Source organism: Antennarius striatus, chromosome 4 (genome assembly GCF_040054535.1).
Source record: "Antennarius striatus isolate MH-2024 chromosome 4, ASM4005453v1, whole genome shotgun sequence".
NCBI lineage: Eukaryota > Metazoa > Chordata > Actinopteri > Lophiiformes > Antennariidae > Antennarius > Antennarius striatus.
In genome coordinates this window covers 8,887,376-8,892,654 of record NC_090779.1, presented here as the reverse complement: position 1 = coordinate 8,892,654, position 5,279 = coordinate 8,887,376, and the positions used below count along the sequence as shown (strand labels likewise).

General features: G+C 42.5%; 1 pseudogene; it reads left to right on the top strand.

The window, feature by feature from the left end:
• The first annotated feature begins 4,532 nt into the window (after nucleotides 1–4,532).
• LOC137594666 (U5 spliceosomal RNA) lies at nucleotides 4,533–4,588 on the top strand (annotated as a pseudogene).
• The last annotated feature ends 691 nt before the right edge of the window (nucleotides 4,589–5,279 follow it).

Here is a 5,279-nt window from a genome sequence, read left to right as displayed (position 1 = left end):
TGCCAGTAGCAGAGGTGGTGTCAGTAAAATGACCAAACCCTGATGCAATTTACTTCATCAGGTTAGATGTACAATGCAGACAGGCTGAAGTTCTATTCTCTATGATCGGTCACTATCACTCTCACAAACCTCCAGGCCCAGAGGGCTGCTCAGATATGCTGGATCCGTGAGCATTGTCTCACTCTGCTCTCTCTCACACACACGCACGCACGCACGCACGCACGCACACACACACACACACACACACACACACACACACACACACACACACACACACACACAAAAGCGTCCCTCTCTTATCTGTGGGCTGAGGAGCCCTGACTCCAGCCTGTGCAGACAGTGCTATCTAACTGGGCCATGTCTCTATATACACAAGGAAATCACCCATTCCTCACGTAGAAATTAAATATCCTCAGTCATGCTGCCCCTGAGCTTTAAAACTAAAAAAAATTAAAAAAAAGCTTGACACAGCTTGAGTCTAGTCCCACACAAGAGTTGTTGGCAAAAAAAGATTTTTGTATTTAACTATTAGAAAAATCCTTCTTATTCTTATGAGCATGGTAAGGACAATGTCTTTGTTGTGGCTTATGTTGCCTTGGCCTATGTCCCAGGTAATTTTTCTATGAAGCAGGACGGAAGACATTGTATTTCATTTAGACTTTTTATTTGGTGAACAGGGTTTGCCTTACTCTGTTGTTGTTCATAGTAACAGATTGTATTTCGGTCACAGTGCTGAGATTTTGTTCTTGATTGAGGGTGAGACAGTCGGGCTGGGCAAAGCAGAAACCCAGTGCTGAAGGCAAAGAGTCAAAGGTCAGAGGTCACAGGGAAGTGAAGATGGCTGACCTCTCAGCAGGGCAGACTGTTTAGTGGTGTTGACTTAACATTGCCCGAACTCGGATGCAGTTGTCCCTTCATTTTAGTTGACCTGTCCATGCTCACCACAGGAGAAATCACCAGGATCCTTCATGATGGCCTGATTCAAGATCCAACACAGTAGGAGTTCTACACTGACATTTTCAGGATTATCAGGGGAAGAATATGCAAACTTATCAACATCACTTGATAAAATGTGTTTTAGATTCCTGGAGAATGTTTGCATTTCACATCAGTTGGTAGAAGTGGAAGACTGTACAAGGTTTCTCAGTTCTCACAGCTCCAGCAGAGCCTCAGATCATTAAACTGAATGGTTCATGAATTTGTTCAAATCTGCTTTGTTTCATCCGTAATGACATAATGGAAAATCAGAAAATGCTCATTGATTCTGCAGTTGTGCATGTTTGACATCTGCCAGGCCGTTGGTTTTTCTGTTTGTTTGTCTGTTAGCATAAATCACATTTTGGAGCAATATGTTTAATTTTAAACCTTAATAAATTAAAATAACAACAACAACAACAACAACAAAGAGATAGTTGAGTCTGTAAGTGAATTGTTTTAGAAAAGCACACGTGGTATATTGTCAATGTACGTAGTCCAAGTGACTAAACATGGGGCAGGATGGGAACCAGCCACTTGTTTCACTTTTGGGAACCATGAAGAAGTTAGTTTGTCTTTACAAAGCAGACAAAACAGTCTGAGAGTCTTGCGCCATTAATAATTGATGATTATTTAAAAGATGACTCACATTAGCGGTTTCTATGGTAATTAATCATTGCTTCATTGTAGAGCTGTGTATTAGCATTAGCCTGGGCCTGCTCTCTGCCTCTGGCTACATAATACAAGGACCCCTCACAGAGATGCACAAAAGACTGATAAGATTCCAGTGTAAATGGCAAGACGTTTAGGCCTGAAGTTTAATGACTAGTGGCAGGATGCATGAGCTGTCCGACAACTGGCAATATGCCCTCTATTACATAGCATGAAAGATATTATCGGGAAAAGGACCCTTTGGTTAACGTGTTATAAACATCTCATCTAGATCATAGAGTGCATCAAGCTGTTCTCAAACAATTGAACTAATTCACCTGCTGCCTGACTATGCTTGAAAGAGTTGGTGTGATGCATCAGTGCTATGATTCATTCATACATTCATTTTCTCAACCCGCTTCATCCGCTTGCGTAGGTCGCGGGGAGCTGGAGCCTATCCCAGCTTGTCTTAGGGCGTGAGGCGGGGAAACTCCGGGCGTGACGTTAGTGCAACGTGGAGTTACACACAGTCACACGAACACGCACACACACACTCACTAATTCCCATGGTCAATTTGGCACCAGTCAATTAACCTGAAGCGCATGTTTTTGGAGGTGAGAGAAAGCCGGAGAACCCGGAGAGAACCCACGCAGATACAGGGAGAACATGCAAACTCCGCACAGAGTGGGACTCGAACCCGTAACCGCCTTCCTGTGCGGAGACAGCGCTCCCCACTGCGCCACTATGTCGCCCCAGTGCTATGATGGTTGTAATAATTTACATACATGTTTGTAAAATTCTTCCTGGAAGTGGAGTCATTGGTGTGTATAGTCAGCTGCGACATAGACTGTGCGTATTGAAATTATCGAAAGCTGTTTAAAGTGGTAACACCATCCAAACCAATGTCCCCTGCCAAACCAGACACAGACACTATACACCCGGATTTATGTATTTGTTTCACTTTCTTCAACATTGCAAGAATCCTGATTATTTGGATAATTTCATTTATAGGTTAATTATTGGATTTTTTAATTTAGGTTTTCAACTTTCTTTAAAACTATGACATGTAATGTGTTTTTCAACATTTATGCTGCACTGATTTAATGCACACATGATAATTGGAACTTTTCAGTTGGGTTTTTACATCACTTTGGAAAAAGTAGATATAAATCAGTGATGCTACTACATTATTAAAGGCTGACTCTCTTGCTTTTGATTATGCTGATAGCATTCAACACACACTTCCTCTAAATATTAGCTTTGCACCAAAAAAAAAGGTTTTGTAAGGTATACGTTAACAGCCCCGTGGGTATAGACAGCATGAATTATAATGATAAATAGATGTTCCAGTGGAGGACTGCAGTGTACATTCAAAATGAATTCTATATTATCAATTGTGAGATATTTCTCTAGCACCTTGCTGTGCCCTGTTTTCCAAATGTTGCCCATTCGTATCTCTGGCCTTTTTAACTTCCCAGAACTTTAATATTGCCTGCGCTCTTAATCATTTGTGTCTGGATGTGGCCTTAGTAACACAGCGGGTGTCTCTGGATCAGGCTAGAGAGAGAAGGAGGGCTTATTTTTTACAGCTGGTTTGGGAAACACTGTGCTGCAATCATTGGGAGAAAAGATGGTTCTAATTACAGATTGTGCCCTTTCTCTTTCTCCCTACATATGTCTCTTTCTCTGCTCCTCTTATTCAGTGTATTTGATGCTCTCAGAAAACTAAAGATTCCCTGACGCATTGTTGTCAGTGCTATTATGAGTTTAGGAATTAAACACGACTTTTTGAAGGGCCCCTTTTGCTGCCCTAAACTTTGTCTTGGAGGACTGGACTCAAGCAAGTAGTAAACAGGATAGTGTACAACATTTACCTCTAAGCCACTAACGAAGCAATGTCTGCAGTAGCACACCAGGCCATTGATAATGCTGCGTTTAAGCCCATGATACCCATACCAAACTAAACCCAAAGAAAATGATGGGTTATTGAAAGGTTCCAAATCCAGTAAGGGACTTCATGGAGGATGACTGGAAAATATGTGAAAAGACAGGTTTCAGCAGAAATAACATTAGTACAGACAGTTAGAAGAGTAAACGGTTGAGGTGGATGAATTGCAGTGGAGAGGAAAGAGAGGGGGGCTGCAGGATTAGAGGCTAAGAGCAGTGTGGAGAAAGGGATCAAAGGTGGGGGAAGTGAAACAGAGGAAAAACCATAGCGTCCATGCTCACCAGCAGGCCATGGCTGTCAGTGGCAGGGCCTCTCTCCCAGCACTATGCGCTCCAGGGCTGTGGTCACATAATGAAGTCTTGTTTGACTTCGCATTCAAACAGTGCCTGGAAAAACAGTGCCCCACAAGCTACTTTTATTAACCCGGCTAGGATTCCCACCCTTCAATCGAGTGCCAAAAGGCTTCCTCACAACTTATCCACACACACACACTGTCTGGTAAAAAGCATTGCTACGTTCAGCAGGAACCTCTAGACGTTTGATTATGTCTCAGTTCTGTTGGAGACATTGCTTGTCTCCAGGCTGAGGGACAATTAAAAAGTGCTTTTCACAAGCACGGTTAAGTGAGAATGAAACTATCCAAGCCAGGGTTCAGTGTTGTTTGACTTGTGCCTGTTTGTGTCTGATACAGAAGCCTATCTGAAGGCTCTGCTATTGTCTTTTCTGTCTCTGCTTCTCTGTCATAACAGACACTGGCCTACTGAATGATGGCCCTGTGAGATTCACTGTGGAAGATATTTGACTCAGGATTTTCCGATAATAGGATTTGAAGCATGTTTGCAACTGATAGTGGTCTTGTGGTGAAGGACAGCAGTATGGGATCCTGCCTCTGCATGTAAATATTGCAGTTTTTTGGAACAACTTTTCACTCTGCCATTAAACTTTTGGGCTGCTTGTTTCACTTCAGATCGTATAAATCTTTCGCCTTTTACTAAAGATTTCCGTGGAGTGTATTTGTATTAATACATGATGTCCCATAGAATAACCTAGGTACACCTAAAAAGAATGTAACAGAGTGATTATGTAATTTTGGTTTTTAATAGGTTTGACAGGTCTAGACATGAGAATAAACATAACAAAAGAAATACAAAGGCTCCATTGTTAATTAGTTATCTTGAAGTTGAGCTGTAATAACTTTTAATGGGGTTGTTTGAAATGCAGCGTGGTGTAAAAGTCTACAAATTTTTTCCCAGGGCTGCCTGTTTGAGGAGGCCTGTCAGTCCTGGGGGCTCACACAAATCCCCTTAAAACCCCTGGAGTCACTGAGGGTGTATCAGGTCCCTGGATCTGCTACAGTATGTGCAGGACTGGATGATGGGCTGAAGTGCAGAGCCAGTCAGGGGTAGAGGACAGATACTGTGAGGGCGCCCATAGAGCTGGGAGTCAGCCACAGAAACCCTGTGTTTGTGTACAGAGCGTAGCACTCTTATCTCCCGCCTGTACTGACGCCACACTCTTCCTGTTGCAAATCTTTACTGCTGATTTTCTCTTCACTCTTGCCTCAGCTCCAGCCAGTCCTGTTGTTTTTGGTGTTCTTGTTCTTTTCATTGGAGATTAGATAGAGTTGCTGTGGTGACACAATAGACAGAGGTATTGGTGGTTTGAATATTTGTAGATGTATCAAGAAACAAAATATTGTCCTGT